The following is a 16,900-nucleotide window of genomic DNA, read 5'->3' on the forward strand; positions in this document are numbered from 1 at the left end:
AAGCAAACAAATATAATTATATATGTATTTATCTATACTTACATATATGTGTATATGTACACATACATTGCTACCTGTGTGTGATTACAAATTGTGGTGATATAAAGAAATCGAACAGAGGGGGCAACGATATGGAGGACAGAGAGGGCCAATTTAGATGGGAGGGCCTCCCTGAGCTGGTGACATGTAAGCCATGCCCTGAAGGATAAGAAGAGGCCACAGAGGCTGAGGGAGTGATTCGACCAAGATTATACAGCAATGGATGGCAGAGGCAGGACTAGGACCCAAGGTATCCCAAGACCAGTGGGGTTTCCACATCATTAACCACCCCCCCTCCACACCATGCTGCCTTCCCAATGAGTTCTAGAAGTTGTTAAGGTCAGTGGGTTGGAAGGAATTGTAAAGACAGGTGAGGTGACCTCTACAAATTTGGGCAAACTGGAGCTAGGGCTGGGCTCCTTCTGGCTCCAGCTCTAGCCCTAGCCCAGCACAGGGAGGGAAAGAAATCTGCAAACAGTGAAGGTAGCCATGTCCCCAGCGGGGAGATAGTTGGGGAGGGAAGCAGGGGAGGCACTGCTCTTGTTTTCTTCTCTTGCTTTTTGGGCTTCGGCCTGTGCTCCGGCCTGAGAGAGGCTAGATAACCTGACCTCCAAACCACACTTTTTCTCTCTCCCTCTGATGTACTCTTATTAGATAGCTGAATCTAAAGACTGAGTCCCCAGTGTGGAGAGTACAGAGGTATAGGATCATTACACACAAGGAACTGGAGGCCTCATTCCTCCCCCCACCCCAAAAAAGCCAAGAGATGGGTTAAATTATCCCCAGACTGAATTGTAATCCCAACACCTAATCCTGGGTTTCATTCAGTAACCCCAGACATGAAGTTTCTTTTATGTGGATACATCTTGAAGGCCGGAGCTATAGCCTGCTCCCTCCCTGTCCCCTTACCCACAATTCAGCTTCTTCTCAGTGTCTGGCACATAAAAGGCTCTCAATAAACATAAATCAGATAGAATTGAATTAAACCCCTGTGTATGCCGCAAAAGAGGCAGGAGTGAGAAGACTGACAAGCTAGTTTGTAGAAGGCCCTTCCGGGCCGATGGAGCTTGCATGTCTCTAAGTCCGTGTCTATATGTGCAAAGTGAAGAATTACAGAGCCTCATCAAAAGTCACTGTGAGCACACTTTTCTGCAGGTAAGGCTGTGCCAGGCATTATATTGAGAAATTAAAACACAGTCCCTGTCATCTGAAACAGGAAATGCAGGCTCAAGCATGAGCCTGCAGAGATACAGAGATGACTGAATCCTAAATCTAATCTCATGCTACACACACATTTATAAGATTATTGCTAATTATCCAAGATACATTTCAGGAAATGCAAGGAGCTGGACAAGGCTGGGGATAAGGAGTGAGAGTGGGTGTTCTGGGGGACTCATGCAGGGCTAGGAAGCCACCCTCCCCTCCCCCGCCTGTTCCGGAAGACTTCCAGAACATATCTGCTCCAAATCTGCTTTGTTTTCACCTCCTCTCCCATGAGAATCTTCTGCCCCAGCCAGACTGGTGCTTCATTATTCACTCCCTCCTACACTTTATACGTGATAATACCTCATTGCTTGCAGACTTTTGGCTTAGGGGGCACTGTCAAGGTTAAGGTTTGCCTCTGTTTGGCAGATCTTTTACTTTGCTGAGATCTCCTCTCATTATCCATAGTTGTTATTGGAAACCTCAGGCCCAGCTCCAATTCCTTTGCTTTCAGCCAATATGCTCTTTAGAGTAAATAATTTCTGTGCCCACCCACCCCTCTACCCCTTTTTCTCACTCTGTATAAGCAAACTCGAGTATCTCCTTGCCTAAAAAACTTCTCTTGGGGGCTTCCCTGGTGGCGCAGTGGTTGAGAGTCCGCCTGCCGATGCAGGGGACACGGGTTCGTGCCCCGGTCTGGGAAGATCCCACATGCCACACGGCAGCTGGGCCCGTGAGCCATGGCCGCTGAGCCTGCACGTCTGGAGCCTGTGCTCCGCAATGGGAGAAGCCACAACAGTGAAAGGCCCACGTACCGCAAAACAACAACAAAAACAACAACAACTTCTCTTGGGGCTTCCCTCATGGCTCAGTAATTAAGAATCCGCCTGCCAATGCAGGGGACAAGGGTTTGAGCCCTGTTCCGGGAAAATCCCACATGCTGCGGAGTAGCTAGGCCCCTGTGCCACAACTACTGAGCCTGCGCTCTAAAGCCCGCGAGCCACAACTACTGTGCCCATGTGCCACAGCTACTGAAGCCCGTGCACCTAGAGCCCGTGCTCCACAAGAGAAGCCACCACAAGGAGAAGCCCGTGCACCACAATGAAGAGGAGCCCACACTCACCACAACTAGAAAAAACCCACACACAGCAATGAAGACCCAACGCAGCCAAAAATAAAATAAATTAATTAAAACAAAACAAACTTCTCTTGACCTTGGGTCCCTATCTAGATTCTGTTCTGCCTTTATCTTAACACAAAGGAACACTAGTTTCCTGAAAGGCTGTCTCCGTGGGTGTGGTAGATTGCATTTCGGTTCTCAATTCTTCATCTCTCCCTGAAAACACACCCTTCACCATGTGACTATGCACCACCTCCATGGAGGTGCAATAGATTTCTCCCGCACCATTGATGTTGGGCTTGACCTTGTGACTTGCTTTGGCCAATGGAATGATACAAGCAGAGGTCTTAAATGTGCTATTATGGTTGAACTTGGTCTCTGTAGCCATGCCTTTCACCATGAGAACATCCCTCGGGTAGTTAGTTGCTGGTTTAAGGAGAGTGAAAGACACATGGAAGTGGCCTGACCCCACTCACAGCTTGGAAGCCAGCCCAGCCCAGCAAAGCCCAGCCTAGATGAGCTGAAACTTAGCCTGCCCACAGGGGCACGAATGAGAAGTACATGCTTGTTGTTGTATGCCTCTCAGTTTTGGATTTGCTTGTTATGCGGCATTATTGCAACAATAGCTAACACTGACAGTGGGAAGCAGAAAGATTAGTTATTAATGTGCTGAAAGCAAGGTGCTTAAATAACTGATTAGCTATTTGGAAAAGAGCAATTTAGACCCATGCTTCACAGAATACACCAAAATAAATTCCAGGTGAATTAAAGTGCTAAGGACATAAAATTAAAACACACCAAATCAGAAGAAAATTAAATGCATGTCCAATCTCTGGACAGTGGAAGACTTTCTAGGGCTAAAAGCAATAGAAGTGTTTTTCTAATTTTCTTTAATAGGCATATGTTACTCTTAAACTCAGACAAAAAGCAACTGAAGACTTAACAAGGGAAAGAATTACTCTTCTGGTTCCTTAAAAAAAAAATTTAACCTTTTTGTTATGAGGTAATATGAACAAAAGAAAAAGCCAAAAAAAAAATTTTGTGGAAAATACTTGTCTCAAATTTGTCAAAAAGTTAATCTACTTAATATATAAAGACCTTAAATAAATGAGAAAACACAGACCCCCAATTAATAAAGGGATAAATGGCTAATATACACATGAAAAAATGTTAAACCTCAAAAGAATCAAGAAAATGCAAGATAAACAATGAGACAAGATTTTCATCTATCAAAATAGCAGAGATTAAAGACAGTAATACAATTCTGAAGGCTTCTAAGAATATGGGAAGATGAGTATTTATACATTACTTCTGGAGGTATCAATTGGTACAGTTTTCTAGAAAGCAATTACCAATATGCATCAAGGCTTTAAAAATATTCATATCCTTTGACTCAGTAATTCCTTTTTAGCCACCTGTCCAAAAGATCTGCCCCAAATACATCATTTGAAATGTACACAATGGTGAGACTGTAAACAGCCAACAGGTCCGGCAATAAGGGAAGAGTTAAAGTTCTGTGAACCTCTGTGCAGCTTTAAAATGGTGTTTATAGTTAAAACCCAATGTATTGCATGATCCTGGATTGGATCCTGGACCAGAAAAAGGACGCTGGGGGACAGCTGGCAAAATTTGAGTAAAGACTGTAAAGGGATTCTTAGAATTGTATCAATGTTAACTTCCTGGTTTTGACACTAACACTGTAGTTAAAAGTAAGAAGTGTGGGGCTTCCCTGGTGGCGCAGTGGTTGAGAATCTGCCTGCCAATGCAGGGGACACGGGTTTGAGCCCTGGTCCGGGAAGATCCCACATGCCGCGGAGCAACTGGGCCCATGAGCCACAACTACTGAGCCTGCGCGTCTGGAGCCTGTGCTCCGCAACAAGAGAGGCCGCGATAGTGAGAGGCCCGTGCACCGCGATTAAGAGTGGCCCCCGCTTGCCACAGCTAGAAAAAGCCCTCACACAGAAACGAAGACCCAACACAGCCAAAAATAAATATACATTAAAAGTAAGAAGTGAACATTTGGGGCTTCCCTGGTGGTGCAGTGGTTGAGAGTCCGCATGCCGATGCAGGGGACACGGGTTCGTGCCCCGGTCCGGGAGGATCCCACATGCCGCGGAGCGGCTGGACCCGTGAGCCATGGCCGCTGAGCCTGCGCGTCCGGAGCCTGTGCTCCGCAACGGGAGAGGCCACAGCAGTGAGAGGCCCGCGTACCGCAAAAAAAAAAAAAAAAAAAAGTGAACATTTGGGGAAGCTAGGTGTCAGGTGTATGGGACCTCCTTGTACTTTTTTGCAAGTATTTTGTAAGCCTGAAATAACTTCAGAATAAAAAGTTTAAAAAAAAACAATACACACAAATAAAACAGTATTGATATGTCGATAAACATTGTTTTTAAAAAACAATACAGGGGACTTCCCTGGTGGTCCAGTGGTTAAGACTCCGCGCTTCCACTGCAGGGCACGTGGGTTCAATCCCAGGTGTGTGTTGGGGAAGGAGATTCCACAAGCCAGCAAGGGCAATAAATAAATAAATAATAAATAAATAAATGCTTGACATAGTACCTGGTACAACTAAGCATTCAATAAATTAAAAAAAATACAGGTGTGGCAGATCCTGTTGGATGATTAATACCCATTCTCCAACTCTCCCTTTTTTCCTTGCTAACCCCTGTTTTGCCTATGAACAGCCATAGCTTCCAAGTGAGCCTCTCCCCAGCCCTAGTGGGGGGGAACCTGACTGGTCCAAGCCAACTGGTGCTCTCATTGCCCTGCCAAGTGATTGATTAGACCGAGGAATATGACTCAATTCTTGACATTAGATAATAATAGCAAATATTTATATAGCACAAATCATGCTCCAGGCATTGTTCTAAGTGCTTTACACAGATTGTCAGTTCTCATGACTACCTGATGAATCAAACACGGTTATAATTCACATTGGCAAAGAACACCAAAAAATATGTTCTGGGGAGTTCCCTGGTGGCGCAGTGGTTAAGAATCCGCCTGCCAATGCAGGGGACACGGGTTCAATCCCTGGTCTGGGAAGATCCCACATGCCGCGGAGCAACTAAGCCTGTGCACTACAACTGCTGAGCCCACATGCGGCAACTACTGAAGCCCCTGTGCTCTAGGGCCTGTGTGTCGCAACTACTGAGCCTGCGTGCTGCAACTACCGAAGCCCGCTCGCCTAGAGCCCGTGGTCCGCAACAAGAGAAGCCACCGCAATGAGAAGCCCACGCACCGCAATGAAGAGCAGCCTCCACTCGCTGCAACTAGAGAAAGCCCGCGCGCAGCAACGAAGACCCAACGCAGCCAAAAATAGATAAAAGTTAAAAAAAATCACATTTGTATAAAAAGATATTTTCTGACTGTCTATGATGAGAAGGTAATACTATTTTAATTTTAAAAGTATTATTTTATTAAAACAAAGAAAGTGTCCTCCTTGCTGCCTCTACTTTCACTTCCCATCTATTCTCAGGCCACCCCATTGAGCCTCTGCCCTCACCATTCCATCCTAATTTGTCTCTGACCCCTTGAACCTCAAACGCGGTTGTCAATATTCAGTCCTTGTCACTTAACCTCCAGGCAGAGCCTTCTTTCTTCTTCGCCTTCCCTGTGACAGTGTCTTCTGGTTCTCTTCTCGTATCCCTAGATGCTTCCCCCTCTGCTGCTGTCCCTCACTTTCACTGCTTCCCCTGACTTCAGCAATCACTTGATACCACTCATTACTCCCGAAGAGAAATGTCCACCCCAGCTTCCCCCTGGAGTTCCAAACCTAAATGCCCATCCTCTTTCTGGTCATCTCCAGGTGTGGTGGGGCAGGTGTAGGGGGTGAGGGGCTTAGTCTCTTCTCTGCAAAAAGGACTGATAGTTTGCACCGAGCTATTTATTAAGGATTAACCACAATTACCCAAGTAAAGGACATAGTGCCAAGTTCGTCACGGGTACTTACTAAATGTTCATTGATATTATTGTACCATGTATCATTCTTGCAACATCAAGGTCTGGTCCTCGTGAGTGCTCAGCCGTCACCCAAATTTGGGCACCTGAGTCCCAACACGTGATCCATCGTGGGCACCTCTAGCCCCTGTCCACCTTACTTAGGTTATCAGACAAAGGCTTTGGAAGCCCAGCTCTGAATTGGATCTGCCCCCTGCTCATAGCCAGTATCTGCAGCATTAAATTCACACGGCTTGGTTTAGCAATATGGTCTCAACCCAGTTTTCTAGCGTTTTGTGCTCCCACCTCTCCCTTCCAGGTCCCCAGCTTTCAGTCAGCCCGCAGTGGTCACTGTCCTGTGCTTTTGCCCCCTTACGCCTGCCCTACCACACCTGGAGAAATCTTTTAAGGCTCACTTCTCAAGATACCTTCCACCCCAGCACACCCGAGATAATCTAAGACACTCCAGGAGTAACTGTAACTAATTAAGGCCCAGGTTCTCAGTCTGGGGAATTTTGCAGGCTCTCCCAGGGGGAGGAAGGAAGGAGGGTAAAGTTCAGGACCAGGGAGACTGATATGCCCCTACTTTTGAGTAACAGCTCCTTTAAAGCTAAAAGTAAATGCAACGTCCTCTTTGAAGCCCCTCTGCTCACCTCAACTCTTTGCAATGCCTGGTCACTACTCTACCTCCAGACTCTGGAAAAACGCCTGCCACCTAGTAGTCAAAAAGAAATGAATGGTTTGAAATGTAACGCTCACTACTTTCCACTTTGAATTATGAGGAGTCAAGCTGGGGGAGCCACTGTGGCCTCCGTGCAGGCAGAAATGGTGCCCTGTGCTTCCTGGTGTGCCCATCACCCCAGCACTCAGTGCCGACCCATTACAGAGGCACAAGTGTTTGCTCGGTGCGGGGCAAGGGAGAAGAATGCAACTAGCGTGTATGATTGTCTGTTATGCCCTAGGCATGCACCAAGCCCTCTCATGTGTTATTTCATCGTCCTGAGATAACAGTGTCCTTACGTTAATATGAGCACACTGGCTCAGAGAGGCTGCAACTACCCCACACAGAGCTAATAAATGACAGAGCCAGGTCCAGTCCCGGTTTTATCTGACCCGAGTCCAGCCTCTTTCCACTGATACTGTTTTGCCAGCTGGGGTAGGGAGTGGGGTAGGAAGTGGTTCGGTCAGAGTGGTAGCCGGAGGAGAACTTTATGGAAGGACTGCTCTACGGGTGATGGGTGGGGGATAGGAAACACAAGGGACAGTGCAGTTCTCCAGGGCTAGGGACAGTGGGACTGTGTCACCACCTCTAGGCCTGACAGGTGCGGGGAGGGAGCAGTTATGGAACTTGGAGGGACAGAGTTTCGAGGACAGGGCCACCTAACTGCAGTTGTGACCTCTGGTTGTGGGATGACCCTTTGGGAGGGGGAAGAACAAGTACCCCAGCCCCACTGGCTCCTGGCCACCCCTCTCCTGTGGGGTTCTCCATTGGCCAAACCCAGCTGAAGCTGGAGGACAAAGGGCCCCCTGCTGTGTCCACCCAGGCCAGCCCTGAGCACAGTGGAGAAGGGTGGGGATGGGTTTGGGGACAAATGGACGGTAGGCAGCCAAATGAGGCCAGAGGAGATATGTGGGTTTGGGGGCGTAGTGACCCTTCAGAGGTGATGGCCGGGTACCACTTTTCACCCACTCACTGAGACAGCTCCTAACCGGCCTCCCTGCTCCCACGCTCCACCCCTCAACCCATTCTCCACTCAGAACCAGAGGGTTTTCTTAAAATACAGCCCAAATCATGTCCCTCCCCTATTCAAAACCATTCAATGGCTTCCCTATAAGGTAAAACTCCAAATCCTTAACAAGACCCAGGAGGTCCTGCAGATCTGGCCCTGCCCACCTCCCCAGTCTCCTCTTAGGCCATGCCCAGTGCTCACCACTCTCCAGGCACACGAGTCTCCTGGAAGTTTCTGGAACACCCCAAGCTCTTTCAGCTTCCGAGTAGCCTCCACTGCCTTCACATAGCTTGTTCACTCAGAGAATAATAACAGCCTGCCTGCCACTGCACACACCCACACACACACACACACACACACACACACACACAGCCTGTGTGACTCAGGCTGCTCTTCGATGCCAGCTTCTCAGAGCAGCTGTCTTGGCCACTCCAATCTAAACGAGGCCCCTGTGTGCTGTTCTCGTGGGTGCTGGGTCCATTGTCCTTCAGTGCAGCTATTAGTGTTTGTAACAATACATTTACTTGTGAGGTTAGTGACTAATGTCTATCTTCCCGACTGGTCTGCAAGCTCCAGGAGGGCAGGGGCTGTGCTTATTTCATCCACTCCTGTCTCCCCATTGTTTAGCACAGGACCTGACACGTAGTCTGCCCCTCAGAAATATCTGCTAAATTCGTATTAAAGGGTTGGGTTGAGTTCTGGCTGCGCCACTCCTAACTGTGAGCCCATCAGATGACATTTCACTGTTCTGAGCTCAGTTTCTTCTTAAATGAACTTTTTATTATGGAGAATGTAAAACATGTGAAGAAAGAGGAGAAAAGAGAAGGAGCTCTCATGTCCCCATTTTCTAGCTTCAACACTGGTCAACTAGTGGGTTTGGTTTCATTATCTGTAGACAAGGGAGTTCAAAGTGATTTAAAGTGACCGTGACTCACAGTTAGGAAAGACATTATTTTTTACGTGGAGATCCATACACAATACATTTATAAATAAAACAGAAACAAAGTTACACAGAACAATAGCAATGCTTATATTCTCATATTTTTCTAGCCTTTTTTTGAATGTAGGTATCACCTACTTAATTGATGTTACTAATGGGTCATGACCAGCAGCATGAAAAACGCTGCGCTGAATGATCTTCAGCCTAGAAAACTGTTAAGGGTCCCCCTTTCCTTGCCCAGGGATGATAGCCAGATCTGCCCCCTAGTGGTAATGTTTGGAAACCGATCGTGTCTTCCTAGAGGTCAATTTTTGACCGGGGAATAAATTCTTTCCAGGAAAAAGTACTGAGTGCAGGCCCTAGGCCATGCATCTGAGGTGGTGGGCTCTGAGATGAATTACAGCATAGACCCTGACCCCAAGAGTCTTCTCCCAATTGATGACCACAGCGTAATTGCTCTAGGGTCTGTGCTGTCCAATATGGTAACCACTAGCCACTGAATACTTAAAATACGGCTAATGCAACTGAGAAATCTAATATTAATTCATTTACTTTTAAATACAAAAATCGATACTTGTTTCAGTTACTGGAAAACACTCAAATATGTTTGGACCAAACTTTGTATGTCAATTGACTTTTTCAACTGTACATTTTATAAAATCTAGATAAAGATTCAATATTTCTGATGAAAATTGAGATGTGCTGTAAGTGTACACTAAATACTTGATTTCAAAGACTTGGCATGAAAAAAATCTCATTAATAATTTTTTATACTGACTAAATGTTGAAATAACATTTTTAGATATGTTGGTTGGGTTAAATAAATATATTACTAAAATTAAATTCACCTGTTTCTTTTTACTTTTTAAGTGTGGCTACCGGAAATTTTTAAATTACTCATGTGGCTCACACCATATTTCTGTTGGACAGCACTCACAAAGCTGGAGTTCCTTTTTTTTTTTTTTTAGCAGTACGCGGGCCTCTCACTGTTGTGGCCCCGCGGCATGTGGGATCTTCCCGGACCGGGGCACGAACCCGTGTCCCTTGCATCGGCAGGCGGACTCTCAACCACTGTGCCACCAGGGAAGCCCTGGTGTTCCTTTTGATGTCCCTCCCTCCATCCCCTCCTGTGCATCTTGCATCCTTGATGGAGAAGGAGGAAGCTGCGAGAATCCTCATTCAGACTGGGTTATGGATGGGGGTAGGGATTAGGAGTTAAATGTTGGACCTATTAAGGTTGAGATGCCCATGACCTCATCACTCAGAGTGTGGTCTCCACACCAGTACCCCAGCATCACCTGGAGCGCATGAGAAATGCAGACTCTCAGGCCCCGCCCTCCCTACTGCAGCAGAACCTGCATTTAACAAGATCCCCACGTGATTTGTTCGCACATAAATTTTGAGAAGCAGTCAGCTATTAGATAGCCAAGTGGAGATACAGGTGGCAGTTCTTTTCTTTGCTCAGTGACATAGGAAGCAAGGTCAAGGCTGTGAGTGAGGCTGTGGAGCAGGTGCTGGAGTCTGAAGAGACTGGAGAAAGTGTGGCTGGGAATGTTAATATGAATGGATGAGAAAAACCCAAGTCTTCTGAACTCAGAGTGAGATCAGTTGGTGCCTTGCATGTTTTTCTCCTCCTTTTCAGCATGGGGGTGCAGCGCTGCAGTTTTGCCTGCTGAGTACCACGAGGCAGAGAGGGGTAAAGGAATGGAGTGATTCTAATGATGGATCTGAGCTGGTTAAGGAGGAAATTGAGGCTGGGAGACACAGGGAAGACAATTCATAGATGGTCAATCCCAACGCGGTCACGGAGTTGTTGGCGGCAGGGTCCTTGAGCTGGAAAGAGAGATGGTGGTCAGAGCGTGGGGTGCTTGAAATTGAGATCATGGTGGATGCAGTTAATGGTAATGAGAGGTTCCAGGGCAGCTATTATCTTGGGCTGGAAATAAGAGGAAATGGCTGTTGGGTTTTTTTCGAGAGGGGAGTTGTTTAGACAAATGCAAGTGAAATATGAGGAAGGGTTTCCTAATCTAACCAGGATGGGGGGGGGCTGCAAAAGCCGGGAATCCCCCCACAGGTGGGGATGACTCAGAAGGCCGAGGTCCACGGTGGGTGGCCATGGACAGGGTGTGAGAGCACACAGCTGGAAGGAACCTGGGCCTCTTGAGCTACCGCAAATTCCTCCATCTAGGGCCTGCTTAGTCTTCTAGACGAAATCATATAGCCGGCCAAACTGAGGTTCTGTTAATCACTGGGTCACTGGGGTTCTATCTCACAAACGACAATAGCAATAGAGTTTCTGCTAGGTCCCAAGCACTTTAAAACTGCTATTTTAAATCCTTACTGTCCTATAGTATCACCTCCTTTTATATGGATAAGGATACCCAGGCTCAGAGAAGTAATGTGCCCAATGTCACAAACCACTATTAAGTAATTTAAAGAGAACCCAGGTCTGTCTAGCACCAAAGCTGGCTGATAATTATTCTCCTTTGGGGATTCATTTCCACATTCCCTGAAGATTCTGATTCAGAGGTCTAGAAAGAGGTATCCTCAAGAAAATCTATATATTTTCACAAGCCCCTTGGGTGATTCTGGTGGTCAGGGAAGATTGGAAAGCACTGTACCCTGTACCCTGCCTGGCCATCGCGGTGCGGTGAATGTCAGGCTGGTTCTGTAGCCCAGCCTTCCTCCTGGGAAGGAGAAGCTCTTATCTAACCTGATTCAGCTCTGTCTAGTCTGGTAGAGTCACTAACAACATCACTGTGTGCCATTTTCAATGCCTTTCACATAGATGATTTCATTTGAGGCATTGAAAGTCATAGGAGATAGGAAAGAGCAGTACGATTAGACCCATTAAACCCATTATAGATAAAGAGATGGGCCCAGGCCTCACAGCCACTCCTGGCAAACCTGGGACACCTCTTCCTCCTGGGATATTGAATCCACCGTTCTTTCCACTCCTTATTTCTTTATGAAAGTGCTAACTAATGTTTATGGATATAAAGGCTAATTTTTAGGGGAAAGAACTCTGTCCTTCCTCCTACTCTAATATCTGTCATTCCCGCCTGAGATCCTTGCCCTGACGCCAGTTTAGAGCATTAGAATTCCCTAAATTCAACGATGATGGGGATGGGCTGTGCTGAGGCCTAGAGATAAATGAGACTTTGTCCTTGCCTTCCAAAAGGAGAAAGAGGCATGTTTACCCCAGGCCAGATTAAATGCCTCGATTCAGTAATACAAAGTCCTCTGAAAAAAAGGCAACTCTTTTGAGGAAGTTAGTGATAAATGAAAAGACCTAGCTTGGGTGGAGTAACACATAAGCTCTAAGTAACAGGGCATATGGCAGGAGGAATGTGTGGGACCAGTTAGTGGAGCCCTGGGATTGGGCAGCAGAGAAGGGTCTCTGGATCCTCTGAAAACCAAGTCCCCCTAAAACTGAGTTCCCTTACTGAGTTTATGATTAATCTCTCTATCCAAAACTTCATTCCCTTTCTTGTCCCCTCTGACTTCAATTCTATGCTAACTGAACACTAATGACTAAAATTGCTGTTGTCGGTAACATTGTTAATATACTAAAATTGTTATTATGGATATCATCATTAACATACAGACTCAGGTTGTTCCTTCTGCGCACGATGAGCTAATGGACCCTGGAATCATGAATCACCTGGCCAGAGAATTGTAAACAAGAGACATCACGAATCCTGAAACTATGATTAAGAAATGTCATAGAACTGTCATAAAACGATGATTAATCCCAGTCTCTTTGTGCTTCCCCCTTTAAAAAACCCCCTAACTCAAAGACCAACTTGGAGTGGACTTGGGGCTTGCCTCCCACTCCACTCCCTTGCTTGGCGCCCTGTAATAAACCCTTACTTTGCTGCAAACTCCAACTGCCAGTGTTTGGCTTTCTGTGCTGTGGGCAGGCGAGCCCTGTGCTCGCTTTTACCCCCACTCCAGTCAAGTTTTCCCACCCACTCCCTGGGGTCCATCTGGGTTCCAGGGAACCACTCCACCCCCTGTCATCAATCACTAAACTTAGGCTACTCCATCCCTAAAATAAACATCACCCTGATGCCTTTCATTCCCCACCCTTCCTGCGGCCACTGACTTGACTTTCCTCCCAGAGCAGGGTCACCAGAAAAATACATGACACCCACTTAAATCTGAACTTCAGATAAGAAACAAATAAATAGTGTAAGTATTTCCCAACATCGTATGGGGCAATGGGACATACTTATGCTAAAAGTGATTTGTTGTTTGTCTGAAGTTAATTTAACTGATCGTCCTGCATCCTTCTTCGCTGAAGCTGGCAACTTTACCCCAGGGGTACCACCAAGCTTCCCCCATCCTCCCAACCTCCCTCTAGATGGCTGTTGACAGTCTCTTGGCTCCCCGTTGCCTTAGGGTAAAGTTTCAATTGCTGGACCCCTGCCTCCTTGTCCAGTGCTATTTCTTATCACTCTCGTCCCACTCCACCCGCCCCATCCAAGATTGCTGGGACAAGGGGCAAGCTCCTTGCTTCAGATACTGTTCTGTCTACCTGGAGGACCTGCTTCCCTGCCCCTGCACCAGCTAGACTGATTCTTAAACATCCACCAACATGGTATCAGGTGTTACTGCCTCTCAAGAGTCTTTCTTTCTTTCTTTCTTTCTTTTTTTTCCCAGCCATGTGGTGTGGCTTGTGGGATCCTAGTTCCTGACCAGGGATCGATCTGGGCCCCCTGCAGAGGAAGCCTGGAGTCCTAACCACTGGACTGCCAGGGAATTCCCCCTCAAGAGTCTTTCTTGAAACATCCCTCACTCCCACACTATGCTCCTTTTTCTGGGATCCCACAGAACCAAGTGAACACTCTATCCCAGCACTGGTAAAATGACAAAAATTGTAATTATCTGGTCTTTTACTATCTCCCTTAGACTATGAGTTTCTTGAGGTCAAGGGCTGTGTCCTTCAGTTTTGTCATCTCTAGAACCGGAAATTCCTGTCTGCTTGGCAGACAGTAGGGGCTTAATTAATAATCTGCTAAGGGTCCTGCAGATAAGGCCCTATCCCTTTTATCCAGGCATACAATGGGGTCCAGAGAAGGAGACGTCACTATTGACTACCTATTGTGAATGGTCACCCTGGGCCTGGGGCTTCCGATGTTCTTTTAGGATTATAATTGTCAAGAAAAAAACATTGCCTGCCATTCTAGTTCTACAGGATCAAGCCATTGGCCACTGCAGTCACCCACCAACAGTGCAACCTGAGGGGAATTCCGGGTGGAGGAAAAAAAGAACAAACAGGAAGCATTCTGTGCTTTGGATATAAGGGTCCTTATATAGTTAAGATGCATATCTAAGAAAAAATTTTAATGACCCCAGATTCTTGCATCTTCCCATACATAGAACACTAAAATCATCAACTTGAGATAGCTGTTCTTTGTGATCAGAAGTAACCTTTTTATGCCTGAATATGTGTTTTTCCCAGCAAAAAAGATCCTGTATATTCCGGCTCCTCCCTAATCTCTTTGGAGCAGTTTCTCAGAGCTATCTGAGAGGCTATGGTCCTTAGTAAGGTCCCCGAATAAAACTTAACTCACAAGTTTTATGTTGTGTGTTTTTCTTTCAGTCAACACAATCTTGATTCCATGATCCGAACATGGAGCAAGGCTTGTGTGGGGCTTGTCTGTGTGCATCCCCATGGCCCACTTTCCCAGGGGGTGGATGTGATCGCTGGCTGGAAAATGAATCCCCTTGAAATCATTGTAGCAGTCCTAGAAAGTGGAGCGTACTTTCTGGAGAAGGGATCCAAGTGCAGACAGCATGAAGGGATGTCAGGAGACATGGCCAGATGCGGCAGGGCTTTGCAGTTCACAAGGGCTCTGTTCTGTGATCCAGGGGTAAACTGATATTGAGCGGAACTGTACTTGCCCCGGTGCGTTCTTGCTCCCTTTGGGAGGGGACTTCCTAAAGTGAGGTCTTTGACCCCAAACCGAACTTACACTGAAGGGTTGGGGTGGCTGGGGGAGTTAGCCCACCGTAATGTCCGCCAGTGCCCCTGAGTAACTCCTACTTAAGTTATATACAAATAAACATACGCAGTGTGTGTAGAGGGGGCAATTTAAACAACACCTTTATTTTAATTGGTCCCACTACAATCCAAGTGGTAACCTTGCTTACTATGCTTTCTAGTAGTAAACACACTGCTCTCACTTATGTTTAGTATGCAAATGAGATTCCAGATAAGTCCACAGGTTCCTCCTTCCTAAGCCTTGCTCTGTGAAAGAGCGGGACTGGCCGCTGGAGATAATAATGTAAAGAAAAGTGCTTAGTGATGGGTTTGGAATCCCGAGGTTGTCCTGGTTGTCCAACCGCATTCATTTCTAGCTGTGTTTTGTCAAGTCACACCCCTCTCCATTCAAAAAGGAAAAGTGTCAACAGGCTGTGAACAACATTCAGCGCAGTGCCGATCTGCAGCTACTAGCACGAGATAAGCACCTTAAACAAAGCCGTTCATCTACCGGCAGCCTTGGCGTAATGGAAAAAAACCATGGACTTTGGAACTATGTAAATTCCGGCAGTGTTTCAAAACTTCCCAGAACCTATTTCCTTGCCTGTAAAATGGAATGACTAGTACATTCTACCATTAGTGGCTGTGAGGGTTGAGACTACAGGTGCAAAGCCCCCAACACAATGTTTTGCACTGATTGTAGTGATCTACATCCCAGGATTTCTGACTCTAAAACACCTGCTTTCCTGGTTGAAGTAACTTCAGGCAGGCAATGTCTTAGTTCCCAGGGGCAGAGGTTCTAAGTTCCATCTATCTCTGCATCTGGACGTTTGAAGTTTAAAACTTGAAAAGTACATTTGGCTTAAAAGCATAGAATTGTCAAGGGTGTTCATCACTGATTTATGTCTCATAATGAGAAAAATGGGAAACAATTTAAATGTCCTTAAAAGTAGGAAACCGATTTAATAAATCAGCAATAGCTGTGTGATAGAATAATTTGTGGCTTTAAAATTATGCTTTTGAAGAATATTTAGTGACAAGAAAAATGTTCATGCAAAAATGTGAAGTAAAAAAAAAGCGACAAGCAAAACATCGTACAAAACAAGTAAAACACGTAGATATATATAGGCAGAGAAGCATCAAAAGCAAGCGCTCGCCGCTGGGAGTCGGGAGGAGTGGGAAGAAGTGATCTTTTCCTGTAGTTTTGAGTTTCCAACTATGATTACGTACTGCCTTAAAATCCGAAGACACTAGTAAGTCCTCAGGGACATGGGAGGAGCGCGAACAGGGCGGGACGCGGGCGGGACCGGGGCGGACCCCAGCGCCGGGCTGGGGCCGGCGCGACGGGGCGGGGCGTTGAACACCAGTCCAGTCCAGGCCTGCGAGGGGGTGACCAACTTGCGACACCGGGAGCCCGCGGACGCACCGTCGGGAGCGGCAGGCAAGCCAGGGGCCCGGGGCCGGCGGGAGTGGGGGGCCGCGGGCCCGCGGGGACTCGGCCAGGGCTGGGGCGGCGCTGCGATGGGGTCCCAAACTTTCTTCGAGTGCGCGGTAGGCCAGAATGGGGCTCTGTCTCCCTCACCTTTGGAGTTTCTCTTTCCCTGTGCGCCCCGGGCGGGCGAGTGGCGCCTGTTTAGCCTTGGGAGCCGAGCCGCGGGTTGTGGGCACGATCGGGCCGGGGTCTGAGGGTGGCCTGTCCCCCGCTTCCTGGCGCGTATCTGTCGCTGGGCGTGTCCACAGTGCCAGCCCCAGGGTGGCCAGCTGTGCGTGGGATAAAGGCTGTCACGGCCTTAAGCTGGTGGGAGGGGGAGGGGAGGCGGCCCAGGGCCTGGCCTGGCCTCGGCTTGGCTCTGCACGCCCTGGTGGCAGCTTTGGTGTAGACAGGTGACCGAGTATTTGAGTGAGCTGGGGACCGGGTGGAAGCCATGAGCAGCCCCCATTCT

The 16,900-nt window shown here is 47.2% G+C and overlaps 1 protein-coding gene across 1 annotated transcript in view; it reads right to left on the reverse strand.

Moving 5' to 3' along the window:
- Positions 1-16,900, reverse strand: part of PNKD (PNKD metallo-beta-lactamase domain containing) — a 57,553-nt gene that overhangs the window by 21,696 nt on the left and 18,957 nt on the right. The gene's annotated exons all lie outside the window — the stretch shown is intronic.

Source organism: Pseudorca crassidens, chromosome 6 (genome assembly GCF_039906515.1).
Source record: "Pseudorca crassidens isolate mPseCra1 chromosome 6, mPseCra1.hap1, whole genome shotgun sequence".
Classification (NCBI taxonomy): domain Eukaryota; kingdom Metazoa; phylum Chordata; class Mammalia; order Artiodactyla; family Delphinidae; genus Pseudorca; species Pseudorca crassidens.